At 43.0% G+C, this 26,529-nt stretch overlaps 1 protein-coding gene across 1 annotated transcript in view; it reads left to right on the plus strand.

The window, feature by feature from the left end:
• The window catches only part of LOC126562961 (charged multivesicular body protein 5), a 225,250-nt gene that overhangs the window by 115,252 nt on the left and 83,469 nt on the right, over positions 1–26,529 (plus strand). The gene's annotated exons all lie outside the window — the stretch shown is intronic.

A 26,529-nucleotide genomic window follows, 5' to 3' on the forward strand; every position in this document is an offset into this window, starting at 1 on the left:
GAGAGAGAGAGAAAGAGAGAGAGAGCGAGAAAGAATGCGAATGAAACGATAGAATAATCCATCACCCCTTTTTTGTAACCCTCTGCTCTGAGGAAGCAGGAGGGTTTGTTCTATTCTTCCCGCTTACCGCAGACCCAAAAAACCGACCGTAATGAGTCGTAATTTGAAGCACGGATCAATTGAAGACGTGCGCAACGTTGTGTGTGTGCGTGTGTGTATGTAGAGATTGTGGCCCAAGAGGGGCGAAAATAAAGAAAACACACATTCCCTCCATTGTTGCTGTCGTGTGCACGAGGTATTGTGTCTCATTCTTTCTCAATCTCTCTCTCTCTCTCTCTCTCTCGCTCCCACTCAACAGGCAGATAAGTTTTTCTTCTGCAATTTTCACCCAATTCTCAACACACCACCGCCTCTCTCTTCTCTTACGCTGGAGGAAGCGATGGAGCGACCTCACGGTGAGGCTGTGCCGGCAAAAGTCCCTCCTCGTTCTGTGGGTAATGTAATTATTTGAAGTTTATTAATATTGAAGCGATGGAGGACGAGCAAACCCAATCGAGACTTTCTGACGTGCTTTGCCGGTCTTTCAAACTTTTGGTAGGCAGCGTTTTTCCCCTGTTGTTGTGAGATTTCCTTCATTTCTTAGTTTATGGTATAGTAGTTGTATCTTTTATTATGTTTTAGTCTTTACAAAACTTTATTGACTAATGAGTTGTTAGTGTTTATTAGGATTTATGGCTCAATTGTTTGCCAAATGTCCTGGAAAGCATCGTTTCACTGCTTGTTTTCCATTTTACGTATCATTTCTCTCTACTAACATACTTTTAAATTTCCTGAAAATCTTATTCCTTAAACCAATTTACACAACGATAATTTAGATATTGCCGAAAAAGGAAAAAAAACTATTACATCAATCACGCTTGCATCCATAATTTACATACTTATGCTGCTCGTAAATCACAAACAAAAAATCAAATAACTCTTAACTTCCAGACCCCGGAAGACAAAAAAAGCGGGAAAGTATTATTACACATTAATTGCTACTTACTGACCATCAACGGAGCAGCAGCACCAAAAATGGCTTCATTTCGTGGCACTTATTTGCCCTTTTTAAAAACCAAACCCCAATTCGTTGCTAATAAATAGCAACGCTTCACGACCGGACCCACACTCTTGATGACCGGAACCGGCCAAGGAAGCGACTCCTACTCCTAATCGCCTTTCCTGCCAAATCCTGCGGGAATTGGGCTCCTTCCGCTTCACGTACACTACCAAACAAAAAAAAAAGGGGGGGGGAGCATGCTGAATGAAGGCAATTATCCACTTTCCAGTGGCACGTACGGCATATGCTTCGGCAATGACGGTTAGCAGGAGCCTTTTTTTTCGCAAGAAATTTAATTGCACCCTCTAATTGCACCCGTTTGCAATTCAAGCTGCTCTAGGTGGTAATTTACAAAGCTCAGGAGAGAAAGAGAGAGAGAGAGAAGAAGGTTGTTGCTCAGAGAAAAACAAAATATAAAATTGGCGTTGATGAAACGCCTGGCAACCCGCTCGAACGCTTGAGGAACGATCGGTGGTCAAACGTACCGAAATTGTACGAATTCATCTCAGTTTTACTTCCTTCGTTGGCCTATTTGCAAAGCCAAACACGTCCTCCGGGTCCAGGATCGGTGCTAGCCATTCCGTCGGTTACAGCACGGCAGGGCAATGTGCCCGGTGCCAGATCATCGCCGGCTTCTGGTCTTAATCGACTGACTGAAATGTCGGCTGCAATCGTTAGCCTAGCCGAACGCACCGAACGAAAGAACGTAAGAAGAGAAATCAATTTCGATTACGACTCCAAATAATAGTGATTGAGTAGTCGAGCTTCATAAATCGATAGAATTGACTCACCGCCGCTTACATCTCCGCTTTCCTTACCTAGGTCCCTTTCTTCGGCCGAGTAGAATTCAAGATGGAAACCTCTAGCTTCTTTCCCGACAAACGAAACCATGAACGAAAAACACCACTAAAATGATGAATGAAATATTGCGAATCAAAAAAAGCACAAACCACACACTCTCGACGAACGAGCCACAGAAATCGACCACGAAGGAGCAGGAAAAAAGCTTTATAATTACAAAAATCTAATTTAAATTAATGCATTAATGCTCCGCACGAAATACACTCCCGAAGCCACGGGGAAGCGCTCACATCCTCCGAGCGCCGAGCGCACATTCAAAAACGTATCGATCCGACTCGGACCATCGGACGCCCGGTCTCGATCTGTTGGGCACGGGCCACCAATATCAAAACGCAACACGCAAGCTTCTTCTCGATCCGCTGCTTCGACGGTGCTTTTTTTTTTTGTTCGGGAAAGTGCAATTAAAATAAATCATCGACATCCTTCGTTTTATTGATCAAATTACTCAACATAATTGCCCACAACAATATTTCAATTACAGTGCCGGGTGGGTCGCTCCAGTCTTTCGTTGCCACTCCACCTCATCCCAAGCGGAGGGGAGGGGATTGGGGGGAATACATTTGCGCTAAAGTGCACGCGGATGTGTGTTGGTTCGTGTCGGCGTTTAGATACGCCAATCTTGAGCACAAGACCTGGCGGGGGAGCACGAGATCGAACCGAGAGCGTGCTCGTTCCGTTACTGGAATAATTTTGTTGCTTTTTTGTGTTTACCCACGGCAAGAACATTTGCATTTTGTTGGGGAAGAAGCATGTAGGGGATGCTGCTGCGGGAATCGGTATAATTATTCCTTCAACCGGGGGTTCGTTGGCTTGGTACGAAGTCCGTACGGAGAGAAGCGCTGAAAATTAGATATTTTGTTTCCACCAGACAGTATGACTTTCTTTCGTCAGTAGTGTTGGTTGGTTTCTCCGTGAAGATACGCTGGCAAACGCTGCTGGAACGAGAACTGTAAATTAATCATTCCGATTGCTACGCCGAAGCCTAATTAAACGCGATTAGCATAATCAATCGAGCTTTTGTAAACATCTTGAGCTCAGGAGATTGGTTTCATATTCTTTTTGTAGCCTTAGAAGTTGGAGGAATATAAAGAAACGAATAGTTGTTTATGTCTTGTTGGTGTAAAGTATACAAAGTCCCGAACTCGAACCCAGCTCGACTAATTCCAAGCGACTAAAATTCTCAAACAGTTAACCGTACGCCATTTTTAAATTTAACTCTCCAAACAAGCAGCTCCCGAACTGCGCATCGTATTAATTATAATTGTACCAACACGTGGGCAATATTAGCAGCTAAAAGCAGCCAAAGCGCTCGAAAAACGTAAGTGAAAATACTCCTCCACATTTTCCATGTAATTATTAATCTTTCAAACACTTCGTCGTTCCAATAGCTCCACCACGCTTTCAACTCCCTCATTTTAATAAGCTCGGCCACATACACACCCACTCGCACTGCTTCCATACTTCACCATCACTTTGTGCCTCGCACGAGCTCGAGCAGAATGCGCTCGCCAGATGAAATTATCCGCGATGATATTACATAAAACACACTTATCAACCAATTAACCTCCGAACGCGCACGCTCGGGAAGCTCGGAGTAGGAGCAGCAACAGCAAAAAACGAGCCATCAGCGTTCGAGAGTGCTTTGCCGGGCCACGCCGTACTGAGTCGCCCACCGAGCGAGTTGCTTGATTGATGATGAAAACCATCAATACATAATGGACCGCCAGAAATGGTGCAGCAGAAATGGGAAGTAGAGGACCACTGCAAAGGGAAGCGTAATTTCCATAGGCTCGAGCCCATCAACAAAACTGATGCCAGCTCCTGTGCCCATTGGTACCCATCGCGCACCGTGAAGGTGACTTGAAGAATTCTTACCCTTTTCTCTATGGTCGATGGGCCAACGTCTCCCCGGCCCTGAACTGACCGGTTTGTACACGATTGCGATAATGGAACGGGAGCATAAAATTGCTCCCCACCACAAATCCGGTAAAGGTTGCTTGCCGCTTCTGAACGAACGCAATGCATCAGTTGACTGTTTGTGGCGTGAATAATAACTTACTGATGACGACAGCACTGGTCAACGGTGGAAAAATGGGTACGGAAAAACTCGTGGCGACGGAAAATGGAGTAAGAAGTGGCGAAGTTGGATGTTTTCGAAACAAAATCACTTAGTACGAAAAGAACGCAACCCTCCGCAGTAACGGGGGTCACAACAAGATGCAGCATTGGGGAGAAACTTGCTTTTCTGCTGATATGGAGAAGGGGGCTTCTGACTGTTTTGCTGTTACCATTGATGTCCTATTTTGATGCACCTCCAAAGGAAGTTGGTGAAACGAGGGAAGGTGTGTGTATGTGAGGAAATTGGTCCTAATGAAGGCAATTACGGCTATCGAAAGTGTCCCGAGGGAAAAGCAGTGGCTGGAGTGCTTGTCAGCTCGAAGTAAACTTTTCCACAGAGTGACACAAGTATGGAGTTTTGGAAACAATATGAAATTAGGGCTTCCATTACTCACTTATTATTTATTTGTTACAAATCTTATTTTGTAGTGTTATAAAAATATCATAATAATAATCAAAATAACTTAAAGATGAGTCATTTCATTTAATGTAGCGTAGTTCATTCTTCGTAGTTCCATTCCTTGAAAGAACTGGTCCGAGGAAGTACATTGAGATTGAAGTTACATAAAAATTTATTTTATTTATTTCCATTTTAGCATGACGACTTTCCACCTGATTGTCTTGCATAAAAATTTGTTCTTATATTGACATTTTTCTTATCTGGATCTAATAATTAAAAATTTTGTTTTTGTTTTAAGCAACTCATTGAATTCAGTGCTGATCCCAATGAATTATTTCAGTGATTATAAATAAGTGATAGTGACTATAAATTAGTGATAGACCAAGAAGCAACACTGTTTTTTTTTAATTTTATTTTGCTAAACACGGCCTGAATATATGTATTTCCATAAAATAGTATCTTGGGCTGACATTTTTTAATTTCATAAAGAATCTGGTTTTTGCTTATAAATATCTTTTCCACACCAAAAATAACGAAATGTGTACAAAAATGTGTTTACAACTGCCAAATCAACTTCCAATTTCATCGTTTAACGGGTTTTTTTTCGTCTACGGAACCTCTTGGACCCAAAAAGCTTTTCGTGTAAAGATCTTTGTCGTCCAAGACCAGTGATCGTCCAGAAGCGTAAACCAAGAAATATTGTCGAAACTTGACATCGTCGTTCTAGCAATCTCGTTTTATCAGTGGTCTTATCGTTCAAGCGGCCTAGTTGACCGATAAACTTAGTCGCATAAGGATCCTCATCATCCAGTCTTCGTTCAACACATCTTTCCAAACTGTGGTAGTTTGTCGCACCACAAGCTATTTAACATTTTGATGCGCTACTTCGCATATTTTTTTGCTATGTGTTGCATTTTTTTTTTTTTAAAAACATTGTTTATTTAAAACAACTTAAAAACTAGCTAACAAAAGAATAGTGGGGTACATGTAGGGACGACGTACAGGTTTTACAAAGAACACTTAAGGATATTTTCATCAATCACAGCATTGTTGTTTCCAACAATGTGGATGATGTAGTTTGCAAACAAACGTAGGATAGGAATCCTCTTACTTATGCTAATGTGACTTAAAATAGGTAAGAGGAGGGAAGGGAAGTTGAGGTTGTGGTTTGGGACAATGGCTGCCATAGTCTGCATCAGTGTGCTCCAAGCACTAGACACCCTGGAGCACAGGGCAAACTTGTGCTCCAGAGTCTCTGTCCGGGAGCAGTATGAACAGGCTGAAGGAGCCCGATTCATCCTGTCGAGCAGCAGTCCGTGTGGAACCTTGTTGTGCACCAGCAAGTACAGCATCGAGCGTTGTTCGGATGAAAGTTTGTAGCTGGTGACATTTTTCCAAATCCATCGCCAATCCGTGGAAGGTGACTCCATAGCCACTTTGGAGTCTGGAAGTCTGTCGACCATCATTTGCCGCAAACTTTTGGTAGTGACTGTAGATACCGGATGGTATGCGAGCTGCTGGATTACCATCCGAAGGCACGGATAAGTTGTGGCAATGGAGCCTATATTCGGGGGATTCCCAGCACAATCTATGTGCTGAGCCCCGATTTTCAGGCAACCCTGCTCTGCAACGTACCGATTCACCAGCAACGCTGTTGTGGTAATGGCGGGAATGTGAAGATTGAGTCCACCTCGGTTGCGTGGAAGGGCCAAATGGGTTAATGGGATCCGAAAACCCCCAGATCCGTCCCACAGGTAAGACCTAATTTTTTTAAATTTATTTATTTATTTATTAATACAATTATTTTTAAAATTATTTTATTTATTAACAGGTCGTTAAGCTAAGAAGAAAAAGATTATCCCAAAGTGTCATTTAGCCTATTTTGGCCTATAAAACTATCCTAATTCAACCTAACAGAAAAGAAGATCACTAATGAAACCAAAAAAAAAAAACAAATTACCGAATACCTTTACTGAGCAAAAAAAACCAATAAACTTATTTACAAAACTTATCAGGCGCTACAACCGCTTTGCGGTCTTGACCTGCCGCAGCAGAGTCCGGAACCGCTCTCGATCCCGCGCCATCGTCCGCCAATCTGTTATCCCGGCCTTGATGGCGGATGATTCCACGCCATCCTCCCACCTCAATCTGGGGTCAAGCTGGGCGCCTCCTCTATCCGTGTGGACGGCCCAAAAGGACTTTTTGAGCTGGGTCGTCCGGTGCCATGCGTGCAACACGGCCAGCCCACCGGAGACTAAGAGGGCTTTGTCTGTTTTGGACAGGATCCATGTCTCAGAGGCGTATTTGAGTATTGGGACTATAAAGGTACGATGCAGTCCTAGCTTCGACCGTTGCGACAGGTTTTTGGGTTGAGATGTTTCCTCAGGCTGTAGAATGACCGGCTGGCCGCCAACATCCTAGCGCGCAACTCCGTCTCTATGCTGACTTTTGACCCGAGATAGGTGAACTAGGGCCGCAGATGAAAAAGCCGTAGCTCAATAAGTGCTACGCAAGATAAGTTTAAGATTATTAATGCTAGTGTAGAGATCGACTCTGCGATCAGCCGAGGCCCAAGCATGCTGCCTTGTGAAACACCTGGCGTATTGGTGAAGGGCGCAGACAACGCTGTGTTGATTTTGACCATAATACTCCTGTTCATTTGGTATCTATTAAGCCACCGGACTAACCGCCACCGTATCTAAGTAGCTTCGTAAGCAGTAAATTGGGGTTCACTAAATCAAAGGTAGCATGAAAGTCAGTATACACAACATCTACTTGTACGCCAATATTAAGCGCAGGATAACACGAATTTTATTGGGAAAGAAGGTCCGTTTCGATGCTGCGATTGGGTGAAAACCCATGCTGATTTGAAGATATTGAGTGTTTGAAACCGCTTAACAGGTGCCGAGCGATGAGATTATCGAAATTTTCGCTGTCTGCACATTACATGAATAATTTCCCCGGTAATTTCCAACGTTATTTCTCTTGGCCTTGTAGTACAGGCATTCTAGGTCTTTGTAGTACTTCATCAATTGTTATTATACTTGGAATACAATCCTCTTGAACAAATGACGCGCTCAGCCATTGTAGAATTTCTTCTGTCGCTTCGTCGCATATATAATTCGTCCTCTGTTATTACCAAAAACCCCTCGATACATAGATTGACACCAGGTAGAAGTTTTACGTAGTTTAAAGACCTTTGTGCACGATTAAGGCGTTTCTTGAAGCCATTATGCCTTCAAGTATAATGTTTTACAATGTTTAAACAAATGAATAGCTCTATCCAGCTTCCTCTGAGCTTCATATTGCTATGAGGACTTCAAATAAACTTCGCCCCCTATAATCGCTGGACACTCCATCGATAACCGTGGTCATTTAACTGACTAACATCTAATAGCATAATGCCCATTAACCCAAGGAGAACTTCATCATTCCAAATCAGTCTTGCCACCAAATGGCGATAGCAACCCCACCAATTGCGGACAATTTATGCCAAACTACAACGATCGCGCATTGTTTGTTGCCCACCTGTTTGATTTATCGCACGATCGAGACGCACTCGTTTGAAGGCAAATGATCCATTCCACCGACCTCCGATCACAGTTGGTGCCTGTTTGCATCGATCTATTTAATTGCATGATTGCAGCAGATAAGGCCCACTGTTCAAGGCCCAAATCGAATTGCGATTCGTTGCTCGATTTTTTGAATGAATTGCCATACCACTGTATCACTTAATGCGCGTGTGGCATATGCCTCTTATTTCTTAACAGCAATGTTTGGATTTCTTCCAATGATCGTTTTGGCTGTTGCAAACCTACAGCCATCCGTCGCCGTGGTGCGTGTTTTTTTGGATCAACTTTACCGCAATCATCTGCCAGACAGACTGGCGATCCACAATTTCGGTGTGGAAAACTGAAGCTGAAGCTTCGGGGTGGAAAACTACACCAATCATCCATAGGAAACCGTTTGGTGGTAAGGTTGTGGTTGGGGGTAGCCTTTTTGTGGCAGATTTTGCCTCGTTGCGATCGATCGCTTGATCTAATTGGAGTTGAATGGAATGGAAACAAACGCACCAAATTGAGCACTGTAAGGTGAGTAATTTTTTGAACAGTCATAAAGCATACCGAACGAATCGGTAAAGCCGTAGCTCTTAAGTGATCGAGAGTGAAATGGGAAATTGGATACCACCACCACCACCACCACCTCCAACCACCACTGCCAGACAAGAAGGACGATTCAACGAACCGGTCAGGCTCTGTGTCGAGGGAAAAAAATCCGAGGTGGATGTGCGGGAGACGATGCAAGTCGAAAATTTTCGCTAAAATCTTTACCGAAAAAGGAACGCACACACGAACGGAAAGGAGAAACATTTTCTGATCGCGGTAATGATGATGATATGAGTAGCGTTATTAATTCGTAATTTTTATGGCCAGCGTAATTATGGCCGTAGCTCGGGGCAAACATTTTCTACTCCCTTCCCGTCCGTTGGTTACTACTCCTTCCCTTCCCCCCGTTGCCTGTATGTCCTCATCGCATCGAGGTACGCGGCAGGCTGGAAATCGAAGCGAATTGCAATTATGCTGCAACAATAAAGCAGTGTGCGCCGTGTGCCGGATCATGCAGGCACAAATGGAAATTTAAGTAGAAACGGAAGGCACGAGCTACGGACGCAAATGGCTAGAATTTTATCGGTGAAAAGCCATATTATTAGCCAGTGTGCGGGATGCTTGTTTCACCGGGAAGCCGTGCGTAGCCGGTTTAGAGGCCTAATGCCGGGATTGATATGAAAATGCGTACAATTACATCGTGCCGAGGCATATGACCGTTTGGTAGCTGCTACAATTAAGCATTTTTTTTTGTTTTTTTTTTTGTTAAGGAAGCGGCTTCTGTACATTGGAACAAACACTGAATTGAGAAGCATACGCCAGAAAAGAGAATCATATCTCATTTGTGCTTCTTGAAGTGTACAGTTTCAGATAAGACAGGTAGCAAAAGTGCAGAATAATCTGTTATCAATTTTAAATATTTCAAAGAAAAGATTTCATCATTTCCCAATGTTTCACACGCCATTTGGAGGTACAAAACCAAGTGGTTCCTTATGAAGATAATTAGTGTGAATTTGAAAATCCTTTGTTACCACAAAGCAACAAAATTAAATAAATTAAGTGTTAAGTTTAACCTACCAAAGGATCGAGCAGATGGCAGAAAACCTCGTGTTGCAGATTAACGAGGCAAAGACCAAATTGATGATGGCACCATCAGCGGCCCTACTAAGAATTCCGGAAAAACGTGGGGGTGATGTACGGATAGGTGACCACAAATTTAAAGTCGTCCAAAACTTCACCTATCTCGGGTCAAAAGTCAGTATAGAGACGGAGTTGCGCTCTAGGATGCTGGCGGCCAGCCGATCATTCTACAGCCTGAGGAAACATCTCAACCCAAAAACCTGTCGCGACGGTCGAAGATGGGACTGTACCGTACCTTTATAGCCCCAGTACTCACATACGCTTCTGAGACATGGACCCTGTCCAAAACAGACGAAGCCCTCTTAGTCTCCGGTGGGCTGGCCGTGTAGCACGCATGGCACCAGACGACCCAGCTCAGAAAGTCCTTTTGAGCCGTCCACAGGGATAGAGGAGGCGTAGTAGTCCCAGATTGAGGTGGGAGGATGGCGTGGAATCATCCACCATCAAGGCCGGGATAACAGATTGGCGGACGATGGCGCGGGATCGAGAACGGTTCCGGACTCTGCTGCTGTAGCCCAGGACCGCAAAGCGGCTCTAGCGCCTGATAAGTTTGTAAATAAGTAAGTTTAACCTGTTTTAGAACACAAAATTGCAAGTGCTTAAGGAGGCTACAGGGGGCTGATGATGGAGTTATAGTAAAGTCATAATTACAGTGAGTGCTCGACATTCATAGTAATTGAATAATGCAGATTTTAATGAATACTTAGTTTCAAAGTACACCTGAAAAAAATTCTTAGAAGAAGTAGCTATGTTGTGTGGCCCTGCACATTACTAAACCACAATTGTGTTGAAATCTTTCTGGTCAGACCAATCTGCAAATGGTCCACTTTATCTTGAAAGGTGTCGAGACAGTATGAAAGAGATCAATTCTATTAGAAATTCGACACGATAGATGTCAAATTACATTACATTTTAAAAAGCTCATTCTCTTCTTACAAACTATTAAATATTATATTTAATTGAATAACTCCATAAAAAGGCAGTTGTTTAATTCTACAAAAATATATAGTTATGAGTATGGAACTACAGCTATTATTTATTAAATGATAATTCGTGATTATTGCTTGATTACTGATACCGATCTGCGCTTCTCGTATGGACAGATGATCCTCCATACCAGCAGATTTTACAGCTTTCCTGTGTGCGTGATATCGCACACTCGCTGGTGCAACTGTGATTGCAATGCGTGCTTCCAGCCGGACATAACAATATATTTGAAGAAAACATAAAGCTTCTGAGAAACTTCGTATTCTATTTTGTAAAACTGACTTACGTTTAAACTTAACATAAACAGTTGAAAAACAATGGTTATAAAAAAGTTTTGAGGAATCTTCATCAATTACAAGATTTCTAATTCTAACCAAGTACAAGTTAATTACAGAATTCAAATCTGCTCAAATATTCCTCGGCACTTGCAATGAAATAAATAGGAAAAAAACATGTTGCATACATTTGTGAAAGTAAAAATTAGATGATTTCGTAAGAATTATGTTCTCTCGAAATCTAAATGAGTTAATTTTATTACAGACTGTTGAAACATGAACATGCACTTCTACTCCCAAATTAACAGTTGTTTGAATTTAAGGACTTCAACTTACTAAACAATTTTGAAAATCAAAAGCTACGCCTCATGATAACATTTATTTATTTCTAGCTTTTTGATAATAAAAGCTTCCAAAGCGCCCAAAACCAGTATTCTAACTATGCTCTAATCTAATACACCTTTCGAAACTGATGCAATGAAATGATTTGCAAAATACCGTCGGTTAAATCCGTTTCAAAGACTTCTGGTAAACGTTTCTCTCCCAGGTACGCTAACAACATTTCCCCGTATCCTTGACTTTCTCATCAAGTACAAAACATGCCCTTATGAACGATCCCGTACGGGGGTGTACATTTTCCAAATCAACATCTCAATTAAATCTCTAAACCCAACCACCACCCCCCCCTACAAGTTCCCATCCAGGGTTGGTACATTACCCTAGAAAACATCAAATTTCAACATCTGCCCACTGCTCATTCTGCTGCTGCTGCTGCTGGTAGGAGACTCCCACTAAGTCTGGTTCCGTTGCCATTCGCCCCTTCCCCTCAGCAGGAGACCACTTGTCTCAAACCACAACGAAAAATTGATTTCTGTTGAAAATTTATCTTATAAATTTAGACGCTAGAGCTTCCTTTATAAATTAGAATCGTTTAAAACCATATCGTACTGTTGCCGTCCTGCAAAATCCATTCCATGCACGCGCTCTCTCACTAAGCACCGATTATCTCACTCGCTCTCTTGCCACGGCTCATGCAAAGGACAAACAAGTGAGTGTATGCCACTACCACAGAAGCAGCATACCTAGCATAATTCAACACACACACACACACACACACACACACACACACACACACACAACGCTCCTTCCCCACCACGGTTCCATGGATGGAAAAGGACGAACGGGAGCACCGGGATGCCGAAAGGATCCGGGAAGAACATTTAATTTGAAAATAAAGAGAACCACTTGCACTCCCATCAAGCCACCCTGCCATGTTTCCTATGCCGCTCCCTGCCTACCCCCCTCAATTCACGTTCCATCCGAACAAACGAGCAGTAACACAGGATCTCCGATCGTTAGTTCAGAAATTAGCGCAGCTCCCGAAGTTTGCCCGGGGGGGATGCTAAGGGAGAAACCCCGGGCACGTCGTTTGGAAGAAAATGAAGCAAGATAAATTGATCTCGCCGAACGACAGCTTTCCGATAGGATGTGCCACGAGACGACGTGTGCAGCAATGGCACGGGGGACCCGGGTGCCGTCTTCCCTGCCCAATCCGACCTTCATTTATCTTCTTTTCGATCGTCCGTCCCGACCGTATTAAAGCGAGGGAGAAAAAAAGCGCACACACACACACACACACACACTACGGCAGCAGGACGTTGACGGGGAGGACGTTTGGACGAGGGAATGATACAGCAGATTTAAACAGCCACTTTAGTTACCGTCGATCAGCATCCAATTGTTGATGGGATTGGGGCATCCCACCCCGCCCCACCCCGACAAAAGACCAAACCTCTTGCAGGGAGGTTGTTTTGTTGCCGCCAAGGTAAGGAAAGGACCCGTGATGAGACGGGGATCACGCAAACACGTGTACGCTTTTACAAAAGCGGTCTCGTTACAGCAGCACATCACCAAAAGAAAATACTCCGAGAGAGAGAGAAGGACCGAGAGAGCGAGAGAGTGCGAGTTTGCATTAGCATGGCATACTTTTCCACTTTACCTGTGCGTGACAAGCCGAGCAAATGGGATTCTGTTTCATTCCGTGCGGAAAAATACGAACTGCTAAAACTGGGCGCAACAAGGAGGGGATTATGTTGAGCCATCGTACAAGAAAATGCCTTAGCACGTTTTTCTGCGAAAGAAGGTTTTTTTCCCCGTTTCACTTATTGCAATGTGCTCTGTTTACATTTGTGAGACGAGTTTGAAGCTTTAATTAAATTTGCAAAATTTAATTATCTGTTTACAAACCAACGGGCGCCCAACGGACAGCAATGGCAGCAGGAGATGAGGTGGATACGTGTGGTTTAATTATCTTTATCAAGCGTAATTTTTCTTTGTGACATTTCCATCATTACGTGACTCAGGTTTCGTGCTATAAAAAGTCCCATAATTTGTAGTAAAAATTACAACAACAAAAAAAATCATTTTTTACACAAACATCTCACAGCTTCCGATTGTAAGCAAAACAGCTGCAAAGCTGTTTGCTGTTATGCTGGGTACAGCTGACTCGCACGGTGATGCTGTGCTGATGGCGTGGATTGAACAGCGCTATTCATCTCGCTCTAATGGGTGGAGCTATCGGGCAAGATAATAGGCGTCATTTTTATCTCCACCAGCCAATCGTAAGATTCATCCCCTTAATTGCATTTTGATGCGAGCTATGCATTTGATAGAAGCGGAACAGTTTGTAACGCTTCTGTCGCGTTTGTGTGATTTTAGTAGCTCAAACAGTCGCAGCACGACAGCTAAAGCAGCAGGCAGTGCAGCTTCTATCGCTGACAGATCTGAGTTCAAGCAGCGTTAGGTTGAAAGAAGCTGTTGTTGTTTGTTGAGCGGACAAACACACGTGTCATGGAACATGGACATGTGAGGAGACCTTTAAACATTTAAAAGATTTGGTGTATTATTCAAATATCGGAAGAGCTTTGAAATCGTATTATTATAAAACAAAAACTGCTGTTTTTGGAATTTTGGTATCATTTTCATGCCTCCTATGATGTACTGCCCTACTTAATATCAGCAAAAAAGCCGTCGGCCAGTAGCACTTGGTACACTTAGGCGATTTACTACGACCTCTGTTAAACAAATAATGAAATTATGTTTAAAGTGATACAAATAAGTTTATTTTAAATTTCTAGCATAATACCGTGTGCTTTAAGGCAGGTGAACACAAACAAATGTGAACTGATTCATGCTTATTTCATCTCAAGTCTTAATATATTCTTTTAGTTGTTCAACTGTTTTCAGTGGTATTTAAAATAAGTAAATATTATTGCGGCAAACACCTCAACTTGGTTTTTGGCAGCCTTTTTTTTCGGGTACAAAACAATATGAAAAAAAAAGTCAATGTTGAAATGCTTGGGACCAGTGTCATCACATTTCTCCATTTCACATTCCTGTCAATTCAAAAAACCACAACGAAAACATCTTAAATACATCAATCCCATAGAAATCCTTCTACATCCCTTCTAATGCTATTTTGTTATTACCTTCAGAGCACAATCACACGCTGCTGAACCCACGATCCTGATAATACACTTTCCTTAGCCGTTGTTGATGTGACCCCACCCTTTTCGGCCAGCAGATCGTTAGATTGCGATTGAAATTGACAGGGAAAATTAAAATTAATTAATTCAAAATGCCAATCTTTTACGCTACGCTCACAGCCTAACCTTGAAACACATACACCCTGTAAAAGCGATAGCAGCCAGTGAACAAGTCTTCGCGGGCACAGCAACAACATTTCATATCTCAATGCCTCTTAAATTCGTGACTCCTGTCAGAGTGTTTGTGGCAACATGTTTTGGGCAGTTCTCTGCGTTACATTTTCTACCGCGTGAAAAATATGGCGTAAACCGATCAAAAAGCGATCCCCCCCCCGACTAATCCCGTTCGGGGCAGAAATGGTGAGGAAGAAAATGTTTCAAACACGTCACGGCTACCTGTGTGGAGGAGCGAGAGAGAGAGAGAGAGAGAGAGAGAGAGAGAGAGAGAGGCCAAAACGCAGGAATCTCGTCACGGATTGAATAATTAATTAACGTTGCTTCAAAGCACCTGTCCGGTGGGTTAAGTTTGTCTTGATCGATAAAAAGCTCATGTCAAGCGTGAGAGTGAGAGAGAGAGAGACAGAGCGCGCGAGAAAAATCTCAGTTAACTCTGGAACGCTACGAAACATTGGAAGAGCGAAAGGTAATCTTAATGAAATCAAAAATACCAATCATCTCATGCGCTCCTTCGACGCGGCAAGGTGACGCAAAAGGCGCCAAATCAAGGCTGCGGCTATCCGGTACGATAGAGCCTGTCTGGTCAGGTTCGGGGTCGCCAGCTGCATTCCGGTGGTTGGTGGGTGGTAGGAATGGTATGAAGATAGCCATCGACTCCAATGTTGGTTCTAGCGAACGCGTAAAATGGGAGATGATTAGTAATAATTGGTGTTAGCTCATAGTCATGCGATTAATTCAATTCAAACTTATTTGCATACGCAAGAAAGGCATTGCTGGAGTACGGTTTAATGGTGCATGTGTGGAGTCTGACCGCAACAGCAGTGCATTACAACGCATTAGCCTTTTGACATTCGAGTTAATGATCTTATGATGTTATTAGATTTGATGTGCAGGTTTGGCTTGCATTAGGCTGTCCGAGGTGCAATCTGATTAGCAATGTAGGATTACAATTTCCTTGGCTACGATTATAGTGAGCGTTAAACTATTTAGTAATGCATAGAGCCTAACAGATCTTACCTACAATACTAAGAATCTTCAAAGTTTAGGAGTTGATGTTAAGAGTAGAACAGCAAGCATCTGCAACAGAAAGGAACTTAATTATTTTTCTTCAACAATCCAGCGCAAATGGAGTAGATTCAATTATAAAAGCAGCAAAACAGCTAAACAGCAGAGCATTTTAACCCCAATAAAACACAATGGCGACACGGAACGAACCGTGCCGAACCTTTTTCTTCTAACCCGCGCATAATCGAGTGAATGCTAAGCAAATTAAGTTATTTTCACTTTACCGACCCCGTCCGCCGTTTGCCGAGCGTACAAACTTGCCTGCGCTGCGAGATCGAATCCTAAGACACGCTAACGGGAAAATCTGTTATCATCCTGGCGTACTCCCAAAGGATTTTCTTTTTCCATCCCGCTGTTTTTCAAGCAATTTCTGCTCCACGCGAAAGTCCCCGGCAAGAGTGCCGACTAGCGAAGAGTGAAGACCACCAAGAAAACAGAAAAAAACAACTCACCTCTGCATGGCTGCTTGTGCTTGGAGTATAAAGCGTCTCCATCACCATGGTAACGACAACACTACGTTAACGAGTAGAAAGAGTGAGAGAGAGAGTGAGCGAGAGAGAGATAGAGAGAATAAAAGAGAAAAGACCAGAACGTGCGCACCGTACGGGGTGAAGCAGAAAAAGACATTAAGTTGCTCTATTATTTTCTGCAATGCTAATAATGACTTTTAAATTCAATTTATTTACCCGGGGAAATTGTTTTGCAAAATGTTCTCTAATTTCGTTACGTGATTGTGCGAGACAAGGAACGAGCGCGCGCGTACACACACACCCGCGAACGCTCGCCCTATTTACACCATTGTTTACCCTCGGGTTGTGCACGCAGCGTTGACGCGCCGCCACGTCGATGGAGCGCTGGCGACGAAAGCTTCTCCAGCGATGAATGATTAGATGAGGGAAGACTGTGTGAGGTGACGATTTATGTGTCTTGTAATTTTTTCTTGCATCAAACATTATAAGTGCGGGGCGATTAATATCGCTTCTCCGACAAATTGGGCTTCATTAGAAGCGTACAGTTGAGTTGCTTCTTTTTAGCAATAGAAAATTTAAATTTATTTGAATCTAATTCCAATATGTTTAGGTTAAACATAACGCTGTAATATGTATTGTCGCTCTCACATCATTTAATATTTAATTACTTCTTATGCACCAGCCTCTCATTGCTTTGGAGGCAAGATATTTGATTTTCCATCCCGCCATTCGAGGTAATGATATTTATGAATATTCTCTCTCTCTCTCTCTCTCTCTCTCTCTCTCTCTCTCTCTCTCTCTCTCTAGATTCACAAAATATTCAAAGCAAATCGTGCCACAATCATCACCTATCCTGCCCATTAGCCCAGCGTACGCATGCGGCGCTATTATCATCTCATTTCTAGCTCGCATAAATAAATGTCGGGAAATGAAAAGCAAACTTTCGCCCAACCGAACCCTACCAAGCAAAGTATCACCTGCAGAACCGAACCAGTAAGCCCAAAAGCGAATCCTGCTGGTCCCCCGTTTTTGGTGGTGTGGGTGGTGGTGATGGCGCACACTGTCACCAGACATCCTAATGTCGATTTCGTAGCTTAGGCGAGCGAGCTCTTCAAGTACGGGGTTTGTACGGGTTTCCGTTTTGCCACGCTGAACGTAACGCCGGTACCTGAGATTAATTACAAACAAACTCATTATTGTAATGAAAATATATTTAATTATTTTATCTCACTCGTGGGGAATCCTTGTTTAGCATTACGCGCCCTTGTCCGTGCGCGTGTGTGTGTGTGTGTGTGTTTGTTCACATAAAATGGGAACGAGGTACTCCGTGCTTGACCAAACTTTGGTCGCAATCAGCGTGCGAAGAACGACCACAGGTAAGAACCCGCTAGTATTCACGAGGAATGGGTGCGATCAAGCGAACTTCAGCGTGGTCCCTCAGCGTTATGACACACGTCACGCTTCGCCCGGACCAGCTTCCTCCACTAAACAGTGACATTGATGATGTGGTCGGTCCTGATGAAACATCTAGCGGGACACACACACACACACTCACTCATGGGGGGCTCATGCACCCAACCAGGACATGACAGTAAACATCAAGCAGGAAGCTTCAGCGTCCGTCGTGCGCCCCGAAACGTCGAAGCACACGATGTGGATGCTGTTGGTTTAGTTTTATTAAAATCACATGCAGTTCAGCGCCAGCACGCTCCCGTCTGAAGGGCTTCAGCACCGGTAGGCGCCATCAAGGGTTGCGGCGTTGGGAGACCACGGTGACACACGCAACGGTTAAATAGATTTGAAATTAGTTTGATATATCTCAACTATGGTGCAGTGCCGAGGTCGTGGTTTGGAACACCCTGTCCGATGCAGGAGATGCGCTTTGTTTGGCTAATGGTACGGGTTCGAAGATGATCTTCAATTTATTTCGAAACTGTACCGGCGCACCGACATCGCTCGCATGCTATTGCGAGCTGGCTGAGGATATTGAGCGTGTTTTCTGACGCACGCGAAGTAAAACTCAAATCACTCACGAACTTTAGCGAGGCTAGTGAAGGGATTCTAATTGCTTTTGGAATGAAAGTTGCGTAAAGTATGGATAAGTTGTATTCGAATTACGTTTTCAGTAGTATTGCTCACCTTCTTGTGATCTAATATTTCGCAATTCTAAAATTTTCCTTTTGGAATGTACATGACAAAGAATTAGTTCGAAGAGTATTTTCTTGACTCAACGACTAGGATTAACTAGTCATGCCGGCCATTAAATAGCTTACGAGACTTATTGATATCACGTAGCTGGATAGTCTTTACTGCAGGGGAACGTCTTCATTGCAGGGTGAAGGCCGGCACTGCCATTGTTTCCACCACCTTACCATCCCTTATATCAACAGATCAAAAAGTCTGCTCGTTAAATTACTTTTCGACCTAGTCTAGAATACATTGTTAGTACACGTTATACCTTTTGCAGAACAGATTATGTATCTATGGATAGACCAGATCATCATCGACAAAAAAAAAATGCTTTACCAGACCAGATACAACAGCTACAATATTTGAGGACCTAAAATTATCAAGCATCTACAGACGACGTCATGCATCCATAGATTTCCAGTAAAAGGAAAAGAATAAGGACCAAATGCTTTTTTTATTTCTTTAAGAACGGCTTGTTAGTATTGCCCTTAGTGACCTTAGGGAGCTTATCTTTAGTTCTTGCCTTTAACGGAGTCCCTTTTACGAGGCTTCTAACACCCGGGACTTTTTTTAGGACCTGTGCTGACAGGCAGTCACGATGGTATTTATACGAGGTCTCCTATACGTGACAGCTGTCAAGACCATTGGCGACCGCCTACTTCGCCTACCGTTGGATCGGTTTCTGTCCAGAACTAGAAAATACAAGAAAATGAAACTATTTTTAAGCTAATATTATCGAATTCATCTATCATCTATCATTATAGATTAATCTATTACGAACCACTCTCAGAGTTTACAAGTTTTACAGATGCAAACTTTCATTATTTTTTTCCTCTTTAACTCATTCATTTATTTGAATCTCAACAGCTACTCAATTGAAATGTCTTTTCGTTCATAATTTGCTTCAAAATTGTTTGCAATGCAATTTCTGTTTTTTTTTTTTTTGGTAAAAATCGCATCTAATTTGATTTAATATTGATTAATTCATCAGACAAGCCAACACGGCGTTGAACCGGCGCACTTTTTAATAAATCAATAAAATTAAAAAAATATATTTTTTAATACAAAACAACATATGGAGCACCAATCCAACTTATACTTCTTCTTCTTGGCCTGCTCAAGATTGAGCACGTCGCGTTGACATGGCCAGGTCGCCAATCAGTTTCCAGGAACCTTGGTCTAGGGCTGCAGTCCTCCATCCACGGCTGCATCCGATCTCCAACAGGTTGGACTCCACTTGATCCAGCCAACGAGCTCGCTGTGCTCCTCTACACCTCGTGCGTACGAGCAACTTCTTGGTGAGGCATCCTCATCATGTGCCCCAGCCAACCTATCCTTCCGGCTTTGACTACCGTCAGGATATCAGCACCGCCAAACAGCTCAGCTAGCTCGTTGTTCATTCTTCTTCACCACACGCCCTGCTCGCACACACCGCCAAAGATAGTCCTTAGCAGACGCCGTTCGAAAATGGCGAGTGTATTGGCGCCCTCCGTCAGCATAGTCCAAGAATCGTACCCTTAGAGGACTACCGGATGTATCAGTGTACAAACAGTGTGAGTCTTCTGGATCGCACGAGTTTGTGGAGTCCGTAGTAGACACGATTCCCCTGAACAATGCGCCTTCGGATTTCTCTGCTTATGTTGTTGTTCGAAGGTACGATCGTATCAATGAAAATCGTGCCCCGGATATCGAAACCCGCGCTTCGCAAGACGCTCTCCAGAGCGATAGTGAACAACGAACAGGAGAGTCCGTCTCCTTGCCTCAGACCCCGGTGAGATTTGAACGATTCCGACAGCATGCTCGAAACTCTTACCTTGCACTGCACCCCGTCCATAGTGGCCTTTAGCAGCCGTTCCAGCTTCCCAGAGAATCCGTACTGCTGCATGGTGTTCCATAGTTTGGTCCGATCCATGGTATCGTAGACTGCCTTGAAGTCAATGAACAGGTGGTGCGAGAAGATCTGGTGCTCCCAACATTTTTGGAGGATCTGCCAAAGAGTAAAGATTAGGCCGGTTGTCGATTTGCCTCCAACAAATCCAGCTTGGTAGCTTCCGACGAAATCTGTAGCAAGGGGCTCCAGTCAGCAGAAGAGTATTTCGGGACAGGTTCTTATAGGCAGCATTGGCTTTTTGTACACCGGGGTACCGGGTGACACCCAGTGTCCACTCGTCCGGTAGTTCTTCCTGATCCCAAATCTTAACAATCAGCCGATGTATGATGGCGGAAATCCTCTCCGGACCCATTTTGAACAGATACTATACTATGATACTATGTGTGATAATTTTGACTTTTTATTATAAATGCTATACCCTAAAACCTATTTATACTGCTGCCCACTCTATCTAGCACTTCTGTTAAACAGACATTCCCAGATCAGATCCCAGAATCTGTTTACGCATGTGTAATAACATGAATTATTAAATTGTTCTCAACACCGCTCGTCATCACCGACATTTCCTCCTTGTTATTTGCCTTATCCTGGGAATACTTGATTGAATTTGTTGTGTTACTATTGTACAATAATCTCAGCGCGTTTACGTCTTATTCCGTTCACGTTCGCTTGTAGATGTGTGATCGTCCATGACTTATGTAAGTAATGCCTCAGGTTTACCGGGTTTTCCGTTTAAATAGAATAACCAAATTAGTTAAATTTGGTGTAATATTAAAAACAAAACACCAAATTATTTCTGACGACCAGAATCATCATGCATTCAACATATTTATTGCCAATTGTTCTACTCGAAAAGTTGTTAGAAATATTATTACAACATAGAACATTACGTTACACTTTCCGACTGGAGTACTCTCAATTCAACTCATAATGAAATTATTCGAGGAGAAGCTCAAACTTTCACTAGATAAAGAAATAAAATAAATCAAAAGCGAAGGAAACCCCTTTCTTTCAACGAACAAGTATTCGAATAAATATTGTGGTCTTCGTTTTAATAATTATCAAATACACAATTTATTAAACCAGGGCAGTTAATAATGTTATAAATGCTTGTCGGCCATCGTACTAACAACATCTATATTAGATAAAACCGGAAACACCGTTTACAATTCCACTCACAACCACACGTACGTGGAAACTGTACCGTGGTCCCATACGAAACACATCCTAATGCCACTGTCAAACATTGCGGACAGCTTCGTTTGGTCGTGATGATGAGATCATAATTCGACCAATTAGACCAGGCACCCCGTGGTGCGATGTGACAATTCATTTGGTTCCGATTCAGCGCTCGGTACGGTTCGGTTTTTGCGAGTCGCTTTTGCTAATTTAAAAACCGTTGAAAGCACTCGTTGCCGCATACAATTTTGGTTCAGTCGGTTTGGGCACGTCCTTTTTGGGCGGTGTTGCGGATACAATTCTTTTTTTCGAAACCACACACATAGAACCTGGATCAGGAAAGGTAAACGCTGATGTATCTTTCCTCGTTCCATTCATTACATGCGTATCCATTTCCGACATCGAGTTGAATGCGGATGGGTTGAGTGATTTAATCCTTTTTTTCACTCTAACTCTTTCACTCTCACACACCGAAGTTTGGAACGGATCAGTTCACCAAGAAAAGAGTTTTCACAGTTTTTTAAACGTATAATTAAATTTTCTAACGGTTTGCGGTTCGACAGTGCGCATTATGCTGGCCTTACTCGATACCAATCCCGCCCAGCAAACATTGGGTATTCAAATCAAAGAACTGAAAAACTCAATTCTCTACCGGTTTCGGGTGAAAGATATCTCTTGGCCGACTCACATACACACACACACGCCCTGCCCTGTCACAAACACCCTCTAATGGAAGGATCAAGCGAAAATCCATCCCTCCTGTCCTCTATTCCTCGAGTCCCGATCGTCCGGAAGCGGGTTTGTGTGTTCGCGCTTTACGACAACTTCGTTACAATACTGAAAACATGTTTGGTCTATGATTTTCACCACATGACGTCCCCTCTTCCGGACGTCCCCTGTACCCGACAGCGACGGGTGTGTCCATCGCGAGAAGAGTCCCCTTGCGAAAAGGTTCTTTTTAACCTCGCACAACCAGCAAACTCGACCCCATTGATCTCTCCATTGCCAGTGGGTCGATAATTGTTGGTTCAAACAATATTTGTTCTGCTGTGTCCTTTTGCTTACCTCGAGCCGCCAATTGCTCTGTCCCTTTTCTCTGTCGATTGCTAGCCTTCTTCGTTCTCGGATCATCTCGCCTCAGCCTCATCAGCAACATTCATCGTCGTCATGTTGTCGTTATCGCAATCGGCCTTGTCACCGTCGGATTGGGAAATTGGGAAATTAGCCTTTGCTGCAGCTGTGCACCCAGGTGAGACACCAAAGGATATCATTTCGATGATGCTACGAAGTAAAAAAAAAAAAGAATTTGTATTATAAAATTACTAAAAAGGAGCACAACATTTCCCTTTTTCGTCTTTTTATTTTCGAAACCCCACGAGCAATTAATTTTCATCTTGCTTGATTGAAAAGCCGTTTGATTACAACTGAGCAGCAGATGCGTTGTTGGAGCAGAGGGTTCTATTATAATGCTTGTTTGCATATTAATTTTTTAAACTGAGTACACTTATTTTGCAGAACTCTTTAAATAATGGCTAGAATAAATGAACAGTTAGCAGATTGACATGTTGAAAGCTTTAGAATACTGAGAAAATGGTTTGAAAGCGATCATATGATCATTTGTTTTTTGAGTATGGTTTTACGATTTCTGACTCAACTAAAAACTGTTTAACTACTATTAGCACCAACAATAAAACGGCCACAACACCACAATAGCCGGAATTCGGATGCATCCAAGCATCAGAGAAGCATTAGTTACAGCAACAGCACCTTACCAAAAACAATCACCTCTGCATCATCATCAGCAGCACCTTCCCTCTTAAAACTCCGCTAGAACCGAGTATGCCCGGGATAAAGCAAATTGATGGTGACAACAGAACGGTAAGCCGTAATAATATAATATAATTTAATAAAAAATAAATAATATTAGCACCATCAATGTCCGTCAATTACCGTGCAAGTTATATTAAATTTTGAGGAATTCTTATATGCTTTGAGTATTAAAGTTTTGCCCGAGACTGGCTCGGGTTTTGTATCTGTTTTCTATGTTTTTTTTTCTGAAAATGATTCCTTTCTTCAGTTTTAGCAAACACACCTGTGGTAAATTTTTGGAGCAATTGACTTTCAATGGGTTAACTATCTAAAATCTGTTGTTTGCTATACTTTGGTACAATATTGGGTTTTTTTTAAGGTTTATTTTTATTTCGAACTTACTCCCAAACAATTTCTTTATCAGAAGCTGTTTTGAATTAAAAATTTAAAAAATCGGTAGTTATCTCCCATCGTAAGCTTCATTCGTCTCTAGCTAGTGAGACTTGTTGTTAATACTACGTAGTTGGATGATAGTCAGTCCTAACTACGGAGTAAGGGTCTACAAGGAATTTGATCCCCGACCCTGCAATGTGAAGACTGGTGCTAATGTCACTACTACATCAGGGCCACCCCACAAGCGACACATCGGCATTTAACCAAAAATGGGAAATCGATGGAGCCACTGTGGACTGTGGCGCGATTGTGACGTTCACAAACGTCATAAGTCAAATTCGGGAATGACATAATCAAACTGTCTAAACAGATTAGTGATTATTCCGTGTGAGTAAAAGTTCCTAGTTTTTGAAAATGTCTGATTTTGAGCCCGATAAGCGCCATATGCGGGAGGTGTTGCTGTTTTTGTTTCCAGCGAAGACAACGGCAGCCGAAGCGCATCGAGAACTTTGGAGTATTTACGGCGATGCTGCTCTAAATGAAACAAGGTGTTGGGATTGGTTTTGACGCCTTCGAAGCGGTGATTTCGCCGTGGAGGATGCTCAACGTGAAGAAAGCCCCAAAACGTTCGCCGACGAAGAATTGACAGCTTTACTAGAGGAAAATCACTGCCAAACGCAAGAAGAGCTTGCAGCCGTGCTTGGTGTAACTCAACAGGCCATATCCTTACGGCTGAACGCGTTAGGTATGATACAGAAGGAGGGCAAATAGATATCACACGAGTTGAGGCCGCGGGACATTGAACGCAGACTCTTCATGTGTGAATTGCTGGTCCAGTGGCTCAACAGAAAGGGGTTTCTGCACAGAATCGTGACGGGAGACGAACAGTGGATTTTGTTCAGCAATCCTAAGCGCGAAAAATCATGGGGATCCCCCGGTCGTACCCCAACATCATCAGCTCGGGCGAACATCCACAGCTCGAAAGTTATGCTGAGTATTTGGTGGGACCAGCTCGGCGTCATCTACTACGAACTTCTGAAACCAGGAAGAACAATCACTAGTGAACGCTACCGGAAACAATTGATGAGTTTAAGCCGATCCAGAATTTAAAATAATTTACATACATAGTTACATAGTTATAAAAATACTATACAATGTTATTCTGCTGCATGAGAATGCTCGGCCACATGTTGCGCAACCTGTGAAAAATTACTTTACTACCCTCAATTGGATGTTTTACCACACCCGCCGTATTCCACGGATCTGGCACCATCGGATTTCCATCTGTTCCGATCCATGGCACATGGGTTGGCTGACCACCAGTTTTTCTCCTATGAACAGATCCAGAATAGGTTGGCAGACCTGGATTGCGTCGAAAAACGTATCATTTTTCCGAAAAGGAATCCGCGATTTACCCGAAAGGTGGCAAGTAATAAGTAATAATGGCAAATATTTTGATTGACCCAATTTCTACAAATAAAAATGCCACGAGTATAAATAATAAATGAAAAAACGGCCGTTCTTTATTAGCGTACCTTATAAAAAGAAAATAATTCTGAAGAACTGATCAGTGGAACTTAATAAAATAATTCTTGTTTACCAAGCAATGAAATCTTAGTTGAAATCAATTTGAAATCTTAGTAAAATCTCAATTTACTCAATCAACCACACGAGTTATCAGTAAACATTTCAAGTGTAGATAGTTATTGTCGCCAAGACGCTTCACGACGTTAGAATCAAGATCGAGAGGGAACGATTTACTGATTTACAAAGATTTTGTCAATAGGGTATTGACAGAATCTACGTAAATCTGCCAACTAAGGCACTACCAAGACACTACCAAGACAACAGCGAAGGTGTGTGAGACGTACGCTCGACTGAAACGTGAAGCAGCAAGAATTGGATGGATGATCAATGCGACGAAGGCGAAATACCTGCTTGCCGAAGGCTCTGATCGTGATAGAGACCGAGTGGGAAGCAGCGGTGTTAGTCGACGGCGACAACCTCGCAGTAGTAGAGCAGTTCTGCTATCTTGGGACTGTCATAACTTCGGATAACGATGTCAGCAACGAAATCCGGCGACGTATTGTGCAGGGGAATCGTGCCTACTACCGGCCCTCGCACACTGATTCGCCCGGTGGTCCTATATGGCCACGAGTCTTGGATCATCCGAGCGGAGGATGCAAACGCTCTTGGCGTGTTTGAGCGTCGCATCCTCAGGACCTTCTTTGGCGGTGTGTTCGAGCATGGAGTGTGGAGGAGAAGGATGAACCACGAGCTTGCTGAGCTATACGGAGAACCGGACATCCTGACGGTGTCAGAGACCGGCAGGATACGATGACTGGGACATTTTATGAGGATACGGACTCATGCTCCGCCAAGAAGGTATTCGTCAGCGACTACCAGTTCGGTACGAGGCGTCGAGTTCGTTAGCTGGATCAGGTGAAGTGAGACCTGTCAGAAATCGGGTGCCTACATGGATGGGAAGCTGCAGCAAGGGATCGAGTTTCCTAAAGATCTATTGCTGACCAGGCCATGTCATGACGACGTGCTCTTTAAAAGAATAGGCCAACATGATGATGATGATGATGAAAGCACAACCAAGGCAAATTTGTATTTAACGTTCAGGATTCGGCCGCGGGAAGATCGCGAATCAAACATTCCTAAATGATAGTGTGAAAATATGCATCGCTCACGATCGGAAGGAAGGAAGTCGGAAGCGAAGGAGCAGACGGATTAGAAGCAAATAATCAAGAGACGCGCGAGGGCGCGATTTTTAAGAAAATTTTCCATCTTCCAGTTTTCAATTTCGCAGTTCAATTTC

This window comes from Anopheles maculipalpis, chromosome 3RL (assembly GCF_943734695.1).
Source record: "Anopheles maculipalpis chromosome 3RL, idAnoMacuDA_375_x, whole genome shotgun sequence".
Taxonomy (NCBI): Eukaryota; Metazoa; Arthropoda; class Insecta; order Diptera; family Culicidae; genus Anopheles; species Anopheles maculipalpis.